General features: G+C 52.3%; 1 long non-coding RNA gene across 1 annotated transcript; it reads right to left on the bottom strand.

Moving 5' to 3' along the window:
* Positions 1-1,225: 1,225 nt before the first annotated feature.
* On the bottom strand, positions 1,226-13,220 carry LOC144285239 (uncharacterized). Its single transcript, XR_013353586.1, has 4 exons — positions 12,958-13,220; positions 10,667-10,779; positions 4,076-4,138; positions 1,226-2,712 (listed from the first exon to the last, which is right to left on the bottom strand). It is a non-coding gene; the product is annotated as an uncharacterized LOC144285239 (long non-coding RNA).
* Between the last annotated feature and the right edge of the window lie 559 nt (positions 13,221-13,779).

Here is a 13,779-nt window from a genome sequence, read left to right as displayed (position 1 = left end):
CTTTGGGATCCCCGGAGAATCACAGGGCCTGCCCTGGCAGCCCTGGGGGTGAGTTCCTTTCCATGCAGATGCTCCTGGACAGGTGCTCCCTCAGGGCAGGGACGAAGTCCAGCACTGGATCCTGAAGGGTCCTGGAGGTGGAGTCTCAGTTCCCCTGGGGGGAGGGGTCAGCACGAGGCTTCAGAGGCCACTGCAGTAACCGAGGTGCTCCAGCATGACCCTCAGAGACACCAGGCGGGCACCTCCCACGCCTTTGCAGGGCCCCATTTGGGCTCCATGCAGAGCTTTGGAAAAGCAGTAAGTTCTAGTACTTTATGGTCATGAGAGAGCTAAACAGACTCAGCATCACAGAACAGAAGGGAGAAGGAAGTGACAGGGAGAAATCAGTTCCAACTTCCGTAGACCACTTGGGTGGACATTTGGGTGCACACCTTTTGCACCATTTCCTGTGTATGCGTATGTATGTGTGCATGCTTGCGCATGAGTATGTGCATGTGCACATCCAAGTGTATACACTTGCATGTATGTGTATGTGTTATGCATGCGTGAATGTAGGTGTGTGTACATGTGTGGATGCAGGTGTATGTGCACAGGTGTGTGTACACGTACATGCATGTGTATGTGTGTGCATGCATGCTGGTGTGTGTGCGTGTGCAAGTGTGTGTACAGGAATGTATATGTGAGTATGTGCATGTGTTCAGGCGTGCATGCATGCATGCACATGTGAGCGTGTGCATGACTGTGTGGTGTGTGCACGTGAACACACATATAGGTCCATGTGCATGTGCATGCATGGGCATGTGTGCAGGTGCGTGTGCATGCACGTGTGCACTAAGTGTCACCAGGATGGTGCCTTACTGCCGCCTCTCTTATCGTTCCTTGTGAGGTCCCAATGAGGTCCTTCTACCACATGATTTTAAATGCCCACGAGGTGGGACACTGTGTAAAAATTTGGCAACTTATTTACCCTACCTCATCCCCTGCCACTCCAAAGCATTTTGACTATTTTTGCTGTAGCCAACAACAGCATTTGTTCATCCTTGCCCACATCTCGGATGGAGAAGGCAAGACATGAAGTGACAGGTCAGGAGGCAGGCTGTGTGTCACGCTGTGTGTGTGGAAATCGCCCTTCTTTCCAGGACAATAGGTGGGGAGCCCGAGTGCTTTTCCCTCTGTCTCATTAATTTTAGGTGTTGGCAAAGAAATCACTGCCAATTCGGTGCGGGCAAAGAGATATCTGTGTTCTTTTAACTTTTCAATTTTGTGATGTTAAACATTTTGCAAGGAAGCCTGTGTATATGCATACCATAAAATCTTTCTCAGCCATACATGTTGTACATATTTTTCCAAACTTGTCCTTTGTCCTTTAGCATTGTCTGTGATTTGTTTTCCTCACGGAACATTAGTTTTTTTTCTCTACTCAGTCCGGTCACTCTCCCTGGTCAGGGTGATCTCAGCGGGTGGTGGGTGGCTTTAGGGTGAGCCTGGGGGACGGTGTGGGGAAGGCAGCCCTTGATGGGCTGGCAGATGGTTCTGGGGGCCCACGTGGCCTCCAGGGGCTCTCTCCGGTCGGGGGTATGTTAGGCACTTGTGCTATTGACCTTTTCCTGGAAATGCATTTCATGGTGGGACGGCTTGGGGTCATCCCTTTTGGCTCTTGTCAACCTAAACAGGACATTCTGTGCAGTAACAGAGATGACGCTTTGTTTGTTTGTTGGGAAATCAGAGGTATGTGAGTGTGCGTGTGTGCGAGTGTATGTAGGAAATGGGGCGAGACTCACCCAATTAACAGTAAAAAAAAGAAAAAAAAAAAAAAAAGCCTTGACTATCCTTACAAATCCATTTCCTTTCCCATCCAGAGCAGTGCAGGGGCCCTGGAGCTCTGGGCTCTCTGGGTGTCACGGTACAGCTCTGTGGATGGGATGTAGCAAACTTGAGATTCTGGCTCAGGGCAGTGCAAGGGAGATGGGATCTCAGGGTGTCTGGGCCAATGCCCCTATACCCCACACCCAGCTGTTTCCAGGGCATTCCATTCAGTTGGTTAGAGACCACATTGGCCTCAGAGGAGGCCTGCCTCTTCCTAGCACGATGCTCTGGGTGGGGCTATGGTGAGGTCTCTCTTCAGACCCATTTGCAGATGGGGAAGTTGAGGCCTGGTGAGTGGGGGCATCTGCAGGACTGGGGACCTTCTGCTTCTGCCCAGTCTCGCCTGCTATCACCTGACTGAGGGGAAGACAGAGACACCTGTGTGCTGCTCGGGTGCCGTCAGTGTCACTACCCTGGATCTCATGGCCACAAGATGGGGACGAGGCTTCCAGCAATGGGTCACGATGGCAAGGATCAGATCTGATGGTGGGGGTCAGTGCTGGCATACAGTAGGTGCTCAATCAGTGATGCTGACACACTAGAGAGGATTGGATTTGTGGTATCTGTGACCATTTTACATCGGTGATTCCTGTGAGGCTGTTGGCCTGGAGAGGAAGGAATAGTCTAGTGGCTCTCTTGATGGGCACCTGCTGGTGCCCCTGCCCCCCAGATGTCTAGGGGATCGGGAAGCGGTCAGACGGCTGGCCTCCCAGGGATGCCCCGGAGTGGACCCACCAATGCATCCCCACCACTGGCCTGGGGGCCAAGGCTGGCATCCGGGGACCAGGTGACTTGGAGCAAAGCACTGGCCTGGTCTTCCTCCAGCTGGAGCTTCTGTGTTCATGTCTGTAAAATGGGTGAGAACCAGCAGGCAGGGTCAGTCTCTGTGTCAGCCCTACATGTGGACGCAGAGTATTGCTGCTCCTCTCCCACACTGTTTCCTGCCGCTTCCTGGCCCTCCTAGGCCCTGGGAGAGGTCAGCTGATGCTCCTGAAAGCAGCTCCAGGGCCTGGGCCTCGGATTCTTGAAGGGAGGAGGTGCACCCTCTGGATTTCCTGTGTCCGATATGTGGGTACCAGCACCCAGACTTTCTGCCAATGGGGTGCAGAGCCCTGGTCCTCCTCTGCAGCCCAAGCTACTACTATGCAGATCCCAGTCCTCATCTGGGCTGGCCATGGGGCCACACGGGCTCCCGTCAGGACAGAGGGCTTGGGGCTTCCGGAAGGCGGGCAGTGGGAGGGTAAGCGCACAAGCAGTGATGCTCCGGACAGGGGACAGTCGCGGAGTCCCACGAGAGTCAGGCAGAGCCGACCCTGGGGCTCAGGGTCCTGACCCCCAGCTGGTGCTGGATGCTGAGCGAAGAGGAAGTCATGGTGACCCAGCGTCCAGGGGCCCCCAAACTCTGGTCGGGCTGTGCAGGATGGGGGGCTGGCCCCCGGCCCATATCCTAGGATGGGGGGCAGGCCCCCGGCCCATATCCTAGGATGGGGGGCAGGTCCTCGGCCCATATCCTAGGATGGGAGGCAGGTCCTCGGCCCATATCCTAAGGTTTCAAGCGCTTGGAGTGTTTGATTCCCTCCCCAGCCCTCCCCGCTTGGAATCCAATTAATCAATAGAAGAAATCTCCCGTGTGGTACCTCTCCAAGCCCTGCAGGCTCCTACAAGATTGATTAACACAAACATCAATTTCTCGGGCTGCACGCCTCCGAAAACACGGCACTTTTTCAGATTGAATTGCTACTGTGCGCCCGGTGTAAATAAAGGAGGGGGATAACGTGAAAGATTTGTTGCTGTGCACGGTGCACGGTGGCTGTGGTTTCCCGCTCGGTGGGGGCTGGCGGGAGACGTGGGCAGGGGTGGGGAGGAGGAGGGAGAAAGGAAGGGAGGCGGGCGGGCGGAGGAGGTCAGGGAGAGGAGAAAACCAGAGGGACAAGGCAGGTGGTGGGGTCGCAGGACCGGGGGAGGGAGGTGCTAATTGGTTCTTTCTCAGGCGGGCAGTGTGGGCACGGGCCTGGCAGCAGCAGTGGGGGGCCCGGCCCCTCCGTCCTGCCAGCCAGTGTGCAGTGCGGCCAGGAGGGCCAGAGCCCGGAGCGGGGATCCAGGCAGCTGCTCCACGCGGTCGGGCACCCCCATTTGCCATAACCGTGACCCCACAGGTGCCCATCCCGGCCCCCCGCTCCCCCACGAACGCATCAGCATCCTGAGGTACCTCTGTGTCTCTGCTCTTCCGTCCCCTGCAGCCAAGGCACCACGTGACCCCCGTGTGTGCGAGCTGTAAACACAATTACACATTTTCTAGTAGCCACATTAATAAAAATCAAAAGAAACTGGCGAGATTAGTTTCAATAATATATTTTAGGTGACCAAATGTGCTCCGTACTCAGTCATCTTGAGGTGTCATGAAAATAAAACAAGGATCCATGTGGTTTTTTGTTTTGGGGGCTAGTCTTTGCCATCAGGAATGGGTGTCATATGCCTGCTGCCTCCGTTTGGGCTGGCCCCGATGCAGGTGGCAGGGGGCCGTGCTGGATGGGAAGCTCTGAACCTGCCTTGGCCGTGGTCTTCCATGCGCAGGCACCGCAGCTGGCTCTGGAGCTGCCTGTCATGACGTCCATGGGACACTGGCTGTCGAAATAGCAAGCGCCCCCCACCCTGGGGCAAAGCCTGGAGCTCCAGCCTGCCCTCTGCACTGGGGGTAGGGGCTGGAGGGGCGGGACAGAGGGTTTGCAGGAGCAGCAGCTGCCCAGGCCACTGGCTCTGACCTGGCCCTCCCCTGCTTCAAGCCCTCCGTGGCTCCCTAGTGCCCTCAGACCCTGCGGGGTGACACAGGTGATGCCTATTATCTTGGCAAACGTCCCCTGTGGGCTCGTCGAGCGTGGGCGCAGGGATGCCCAGGTGGGACCCTGAGCTGGGAGCTCCTGAAGCATCACCTGGGGGAGGGGACCAGGCACAGAGACTCACAGGTGATAGGCAAGGAGGCTGAAGCCGTGGTGGGTGGATGCCCAAGGCTGCTGGGCCCTGGGCTGGGGGTGCCAAGGAGGCAGAATGATGGGCTGGGGGGACGCACGGAGCAAAGGCTGGACTGCACTGGGCTCAGTCAAGGAGGCCGGTGCCTCTTCTACCCTTTGGGGGAACTTCCCTCATATTTGGCTGTGGCATTGCACCAGTGTGCCCCTGCCGTCTCCCCTGTGCCTGTCCTCCCAGGTCTGGCAGTGCCTCCAAGCCCCTAGCCTGCTCCCGACAGAGAAGGGCTGGGGATCAGGAACATTTGAGGCTCAGCCACCCTCTCCTGAGGGCCTCAGCGGGCAACCTCTGCTGCCCTGTTTGCCATCACAGCCCAAGGTCGATCGGTTCCTGAGGGTCCAGGTGGGGAGCCCAGGACCCTATGACTACACCTCCTCTCTCAGCAGTGGGGCTCCGGGGGGCTTCCTGGGACCGGGGGTCAGAGGGCTGCCTGGGCACAGTGTTGGCTCTGGACTGTAACTCAAGGACAGGTTCCAGAGGTGAAAGGCAGGGAAGGGGGCTGCCTGGGCACAGTGTTGGCTCCAGGGGGCTTCCTGGGACCGGGGGTCAGGGGGCTGCCTGGGCACAGTGTTGGCTTTGGACTGTAACTCAAGGACAGGTTCCAGAGGTGAAAGGCAGGGAAGGGGAGGTCCCTTCTGTCCTCCCATCGTGTGTGTCCTCGCTGGGCCTTTCTCTTCCCGGGAGGCCCAGCCTCCTTCCCGGGGCAGCCCATGTATGTCCCCAGCGCCCCAGGGGGAAAGGTGTCCAGCAGGGGGATGAAGTGTCTGTCTGCCATCTGCAGCCTCTGGGATCCCAGGTTCCAGGCCTGCCTCCCTGACTCTCTCTGACCCTGGCCACCCCTGGGGAGTGGGCATCAGGTGGGCTGAGACAGTGAGTTGTTTCTGAAGTGATGGCAGCGTGGTGTCCAGTGAGCTAAATTAGTGTTTTGGGTTTTTGTTGTTGTTGCTGTTTTTTATTTATTTGAGAGAGAGAGAGAGAGAGCAGGAGTAGGGCAAGGGCAGAGGGAGACTCCCCGCTGAGCAGGGAGCCCGATGCAAGACTTGATCTCAGGACCCCAGGATGATGACCTGAGCCGAAGGCAGGCACTTTGCCGACTGAGCCACCCAGGTGCTCCTGAATTAGTGTTTATTTAAAAACTATTTTTTCTAAATTAAGGTTAACTTATATATAGTCAAGTACATGAATTTTAAGTATACTGGTCTATGAGATTTGGCATACTTTATGATTTTTAAAAAAGTTTTATTTGTTTTTTTCAAGATGTTATTTATTTATTCATGAGAGACACAGAGAGAGAGGCAGAGACACAGGCAGAGGGAGAAGCAGGCTCCATGCAGAGAGCCCTGATGTGGGCCTTGATCCCGGGATCACGCCCTGAGCCAGAGGCAGACGCTCAACCTCTGAGCCAACCAGGTGCCCCTCGTGTATGATTTTTTTAAATGTAACAAAATGTAGGCTCTAGGAGAGTCCACCTGAATCACCTCTGCCATGCTGGCTGGAAAGGAGATGGTGCCCCAGCCCGGCCTCCTGGGCTCTGACCCGATTCCAACATCCTCACCAGCAGTTACTCTCTGGGGTCCACCAGTGAGCGAAGAGGCTCAGAGGAGGTAGAGCTGCAGGTGGGGGGCCACCAAGCTGGGCGCAGACTTGGGTCTCTGGACTCTCAGTCCAGTGCTCTCTGCACAGCCACGCACTGTCTCGGGTCCCTTCCCCAAGGAGCACCCCCAGGACTGAGGCCGCCCACCCCCGGAGCTGGAGCACACAGAGTGCTGTCAGCCAGCACCTACACCTTGGTTCTTCCGTTTAACCATTCCGCAGACACCCAAGCCTGTAATGTGTGCCAGGCGCTGTGCCACATCCTGCCACCCCCTCCAGTGACCTTAGGGGCTCTCTGGGAGGGGGCAGGAGTATGGTCCTCCCCAGGAGCCCTGGGAACAGCACATAGGGCTGGCCAGAGGCCTCAGTGCAAGGCCAGCCCGGAGGAGACACAGAGGGGCTCTGGCTGCTGGATCTCACCTGCGCTCTAGCTCCTCCCGGGCAGGTGGGCTTGGTGGGGGCACAGATGCCTAGTTTGCCCCCGTCCCTCTTTTACAGAGGGGGAAGACAGGCCCAGAGAGGGGAAGCACATTGCTCCAAGTCACACAGCAGATGAGTTGCCCTGGGTCTGGCTCCCGGGAACCACAGCCTGGTTATCACAGGGGTGGGTGAGAGGCAGCTCCCTGCTTGTGAACTTCAAGTGGCATCAGGCAAGTGAGTCAGGCCCGCTGTGGGCTGGGGCACGTGGGCAGGCAGGGAGGCGGCAGGCGGGCCGCGGGCAGGAGACAGGCACTTGAGTTAAGTGTGGCTAATTCGGTACAAAAACAAGGACACCACTGGCAATTTCTGCATTTTGGAGAAAACAGGGGCCAGTATGAGGCCTGTTCTAGATGCAGCAAGAAGGTGGGGGTGCGGGGGGATGCTGCTCAAGAGGTCTGGTGTGCGGGGCGACAATGGCCCCGCCAGCCACCTCCCCTGCCAGGGCACTGCAGCGGTGGAGAAGGAAGCCTTTCCTTCACAGGTCAGGGTGAAGTCAGAGCCAAGGCCTATGCCTGCCATGGTCCTAGAGCTGCCCCGGGGCCCACCTAACATGCCTCGGTGGGTCCCGCGTGTTCCAGGTCTCAATCTCATGCTTGGCCTCCTCGTGTGGGGCCTGGAGGGCCCGGGGTGTGCGTGCTGATAGGCCTGGCAGAGATGCTATCAGCGCCCCTGGCAGGGACGCCCCTGTGCCCGGCCTGGAGTGAGCAGGCTCCCTGGGGTTGGGTGTTCATGCCTGTGCCTGGGTCACAGCTGGCTCGGGGGGAGGGGGAAGCAGAACTTCCATGTCCTTGGTTCAGAAACACGGACACCCACTTGGCTTCTAGACCAGAAGGAAAGAAATAGGGGACCAGTGGGCAGGGCGATGACGTGCTCTCCCTGGTGCCTCACGGCTCGGCCCTAGCCTAGCTCCCTGCTTCATTCCTTCTGGTGACAATACTCCTTGAGTGCGAAGGAGGGGGCCTCCATGAGTCACAGAGTCAAAACCTCTGCTCTGCAGCTTCTGCTCTGACATAGGACCGTCCTGGCCCAGTGACCACGGGGAACGTGGGAAAGGAGCTGTGATACACTCCACTTGAGAGGAATGGTGCAGACTTGGGGATAATGAATGATGGTCCGTGGCCCCCAGCGCACAGTGATGGCTCCTCCAGGCTGTCATCATGTGTGCTTGGACCAGGGTGCACAGAACACAGAGGTGAAGGCCCCTTGCCTTGGAACATGGGATAAGTGGCCCTTGGGTGCCAACTGCTGCCAGAGCATCAGGAAGGCTGAGGCCCTGATTCTGGGGGGCCAGTGAGCCCTGACTTACTCTCTCCTTTTTTTTTTTTTTAAAGATTTTATTTATTTATTCATGAGAGACACACAGAGAGAGAGGCAGAGACACAGGCAGAGGGAGAAGCAGGCTCCCCGCGGGGAGCCCCATGTGGGACCCGATCCCGGGTCTCCATTATGCCAAATTAAATTTATTTGTGGAAGGTTTATTTACAGGAGATTTATAAAGGAAAGTTTATGGCTAGATGCTTACATTGAAAGAAAAAAATCAAAATCCCCACCCCCCAAAATGAACAATCTGATTAAAAAATGGACAAAGGAGCTGGGTAGGCATTTTTCCAAAAAAACGTACAGATGCTGGACATCATCGATCATCGGGGAAATGCAAATCAAAAGCATGATGAGGTATCACCTCACACCTGTGGGAATGACTAAAATGAAAAACTCGAGAAACGACAAGTGTTGGTGAGGATGCGGAGAGAAAGGAACCCTTGTGCACCATCAGTGAGGTTGCAAACTGATGCAGCCAACGTGGAAGACTATACGGAAGTTCCTCAAAAAGTTAAAAATAGAGCTACCCTATGATCCAGTAATTCCACTATTGGGTATATACCCACAGAAAGCCCTAACTTGACAAGATATATGCACCCCCTATGTTTACGGCAGCATTATTTACAATAGCCAAGGCATGGAAGCAAGTTGAGTGTCCGTCGATAGACGAATGGATAAAGAAGAGGTGGTTTACATCTACCATAGAATATCACTTAGCCGGAAACAAGGATGAGATCACACCATTTATGACCACATGGATAGATCTGGAGGGTATAATGCTAAGTGAAATAAATCAACCTGAGAAAGACAAATACCATAGGATTCCAATAACTAATGGAAGCTAAAAAAGTGAATAAACCAAAAGTAGAAATATCATATGATTCCAATCATAAATGGAAGCTAAAAAAAGTGAATAAATCAAAAGTAGAACAGGAATCCAAGACCAAACTGACGGTTGCTGGAGGGGAAGGGGGTGGGTGATGGGCGCAGTGGGGGAAGGGGAGAAGGAGATACAACTTTCTAGTTATGGAATGAGTAAGTCACAGGAACAAGAGAGCATAAAGAGCACATTCAATGATACTGTAACGGTGCTGTAATGGGACGGGCAGTTCACCTGTGGTGAAGGTGGCATAACGTGTAGACCTGTCCAATCACTAAATTGTACACCCGACACTAATGTAACACTGTGTGTCAACTATACTCAGGGAAAAAAAAAAGCAAAGCGAAAGAAAATCGATGCTCTAAGCTCTACCTTAAGAAACTAGAAAAAGAAGCAGATTAAATTCAAAGCAAACAGAAGGAAGGAAACAGTAATGAGCAGAAATCAATGAGATAGGAAAGAAAAAAGCTACAGGAAAATATAATCAATGAAGCCAGACTTGCCTCTGTGGGAAGACTGTATGTAATCGACAGATCTCCAGTCAGGCTGACAAAGAGAACAAGACGGAAGACGCAGATCACCAATATTGGGATGAGAAAAGGGATAACACTACAGATCTTGTAGATATTATGTTAATAAATATAGATATTTTAAAGATTTTATTTATTCATGAGAGACACAGAGAGAGGCAGAGACACAGGCAGGGAGCCCAATGCAGAACTTGATCCCAGGACCCTGGGATCATGACCTGAGCTGAAGGTGGATGCTCAACCATGGAGCCACCCAGGTGCCCCTAAAATGTTAATAAATATTATTATAATTTTGTGCTCTCAAAATCTACAATTTAGAGATGGAATAGACAAATCCCTTCAAAAACAAAGCTCACTCAAGAAAAAAACGGATGATAGTCTCATAAATATTAAACTCCCATATATATTAGAATTTGTTGTTTAAAACCTTCCAAAAACAATAGATTCCAGACCTAGGTGAGTTTTCTCCCAAATTCTGCCAAACACTTAAGAAAGAAATCATACCAGGCACCTGGATGGCTCAGTTGGTTGAGTTCTGATCAGGTCTCAGGTCCTGATCTCAGAGTCCTGGGATCGAGTTCTCCCACTGGGGCTCCCTGCTGAGCTGGCGCCTCTGCTTGTCTCCTTGCCCCTCCTCCTACTCATGCTCTCTCTCTCTCTCTCTCTCAAATAAAAAAAAAATCTTTAAAAGAAAGAAAGAATACCAATCATATACAACCTCTTCCAGGAAATGGAAGAGGGGGAACCAGTTGATTCTTTTTATGAGGTCAGCATTACTCTGCTACCAGAACCTGACAGAGACATCACAAGCCACTTCACCAAAAGGATATAGAAATTGCCAAATAAGTGCATAAAATGATGCTTGGTGTAATTAGTAATCACGTCATTGCTAAATGAAATACCATCATAACCCGTAATCATTTAAAAACTGAATACAGGGGATCCCTGGGTGGCTCAGTGGTTTAGCACCTACCTTTGGCCCAGGGCATGATCCTGGAGTCCTGGGATCGAGTCCCACGTTGGGCTCCCATCATGGAGCCTGCTTCTCCCTCCTCCTGTGTCTCTGCCCCTCTCTCTCTCTCTGTCCTAAATCAATCAATCAATCAATCAATCAATCAATCAATCTTAAAAAAAAACAAACAAACAAACCCTGACAATACTGAGTGAGGATGAGGTGGAACTGGACCTCTCATACATGATGGGTGAGGACACGACATGACCCAGCCACTCTAGAAACAGTCTGGTGGCTTCTTACAAAGTCTAACACATACTTACAGGATGTCCTGGTGATTCCACTCGTGAATATTTACCCGAGAGAATCACATAAAAATCTGTGTGTGAATGTTTATAGTGGCTCAATTTATAATTGTTCCAAGTGGGAAGCAATTCACATATTTTTCAAACTGTGGTATATCTGTATTGTGAAACGCTTTTCGGCAATAGCAGTGGTCGAGCTATGGATACACACAAGGACAGGGACAGATTTCAAACGACTTAGGCTAAGTGAAAGAAGTCAGACTCAGAATGTTAATTTAAATTACATTAACATTACAAAAAGGATACATTTTTACTATGGCTCATTATACTTCAAGGAACCCGACTTGAAAATAATCGATTTGGGAGAATTTACATCTTTATGATGTTGAGTTTTTTAAACCATAGGCATGATATATGTCCCCTGTGTATTGAGGTCTTCATGAATGTCTATTAATAAAATTACATTATTTCTTCACTAGAGGTCTTATGCATATGCTACTAGATTTAGTTCCAGGTACCTGATCACATTTGATGTTATTGCGGGTGGTTATCATTTAAAAAGTCTCATTTTTAAAAATCTATTCACTCTCATTATATAGGCATAAATATGATGTTTATGAGTTGGGTTTACATCCAGGAATCTTGTTAAACCCTTCATAGTTCTAATTACTGACCTGTCAGTCATTTTGGATCTTCTGTGTTCGCAATTATGTTACCTGTGAAAAATGTTTTGTTTCCCCTTTTCCAGTCTTTTTGCCTGTCATTTATTTTTCTTGCCTTATCGCACTGGTGAGGGCTGCTATTGCAATGTTGAACAGAAAGGGTGAGAGGAGGAATTTTTGCTTTGCTTCTAATTTCTTTTCTTTTCTTTTTTTTAATGCTTCTAATTTCAGAAGGGAAGCTTTCAATATTTTGCCTCTGAGTATGCTAACTTTGGCAGAACTCATACAGGTACTCACTCTTACGTGACTTACAAAAGTTCCCTTTTGTTCCTGGTTTGTAAGAGCTGTTTTAGCTTTAATCACGAATGGACGTTGAATTTTTGCAGGTGTTTTTGCTGCATGTAGTAAGACTCTGTCTGACTTAATTCCTGGTGTGTCAGCATGGTGAATTATACTAATCAGTTTCCTGAGGGTCACCAAATCTGCATTTCTGACAGAAGCACAATTCTTTCATCACACACTATCATTTTTATGGCTGAATTCAATGTGCTAGTGGTTTGTTTTAGATTTTTGCATCTGTACTTATGAGTGATGGTCTGCTTTCAATTTTGGTGTGAGGGGCTGCCCTGCTTTCTTGTCTCCTTCCACATGCCTGTGTCTCAGCTCCAGCAGGGCTTAGGTCCCCTTTCCCCACAGGGTGTGCTGAGAGTCCAGACCTGGCCCCCCTGCTCCCCCATGACTCCACGACCTGGGCTCAGCAGGCCATGCTGCCCACACCACCCTCTACTTTCTGTTCCTCATCTCTGTGTTTGCAGCCTCACTGTAGGCTTGGGGTCGCCATCATTATGCTGCATTTTTCACTTGGCCCGGAGCAGCAGGATGGGAGAGAGCGTGCACCCATGAGCTATTTTGGTTGGAAATCCCCTTTGATTCGGAGTGCGATCTTCTGCCTTTGCCTGTCTTGGCCTCTCCGCTCCAGAGGAGGTGAGGTGCCCTCACCCTGCAAATCAAAGCCTTTCAGGATGCTTTCTGAAAAACAGAGCTGCCTTCCTGAGATGAGTCTGCCCCACCACAGTGGCGTGCAGATACGGCTGTGGGTTTTGAAGTCACGTTTTTCTTCCCTCTGCATCTCGATCACCCTCTGTATTTCTGCATCCGCGGCACATCAAGGTGGTGATAAGATCGGTGGGTTTCTCTGCTCAGAGCCTTGATCCCGCTCCCTGGCTGGGCCTCCCTCCTCCTCACATCCCCCTGGCAGCTGCCGGCAACCCTACTCCCTCCAAGGATCCCCTGGCACCCATCCTTTGCCTTCGTGGCACCAGATACCCTTGGGGCTCCACGTCACCTGGACAGTAGGCTGTCGTGCTGAGGTCTTGGCGCTGGCGCCAGGTCTGTGGAGGAGCCACTCTGCATCCATCACACAAAGGACACATGAAGGCCCTGGTGTTTTCCGCCCAAAGTCCCCAGGCCCCCCTTGATGTGTGGGATGTGCCTCCCACCAAGGGAAGGACAAGACGCAGGACTGCTGCCCCCTTGCACCCGCTGCGGGGCCTCTGCCTCCCTGCCACTCTCCTGGGAAGGCTGGGCAGCTCCGCTCAGAACCCCGGAGGAGCCTATGCAACTTCCTGTTTGAAGATCTTCTAAGTTTATGGAATTTGAGAAACGCTGTGTTAATAAGGCAGAGGTGACCTTTGACCTCCCCTCCCCCTCACATCCTGCGACAGGAAGCCCCACCTACCAGAGGAGCAAGAACAACATCCCTGGGAGGAAGGCCCATTGCCTTTTCACCCCATCCTCTCTCTCTGGAAAGTTCTGTGCCCTCTTCCCTGGGGGGATGAGTACGACAGCTGTGTGCGCCCCGGCTCATCTTGGTGGGGGGGGTTACGTAAGGGGCCCGAGCGGCGCAGAGGCTCAGGGGGGTTAGCCGGGGAGCCCGAGGCGCCCCTGCACCTGTCTGGGCCCGGTCGTCCCCCCGCCACCCAGGGTGGGGCAGGGCTGGGGGAGGCCATCCGTCGGAGGGTTTTATTTACCTTGAACAGCTCAGCCAAGCAGACACATTATTTAGGGACTAGAATAAAAAGCCATTCACTTTACTTCAATTGACCATTTAGTTCAATTTGTGTGTTACTGCAGGTAATTACTCCAGTAATAACGTGCGGTAATCCGC

This window comes from Canis aureus, chromosome 16, assembly GCF_053574225.1.
Source record: "Canis aureus isolate CA01 chromosome 16, VMU_Caureus_v.1.0, whole genome shotgun sequence".
Taxonomy (NCBI): Eukaryota; Metazoa; Chordata; class Mammalia; order Carnivora; family Canidae; genus Canis; species Canis aureus.
The sequence above is the reverse complement of the archived record's forward strand: the minus strand, read 5'-3'. Positions and strand labels throughout refer to the sequence as shown.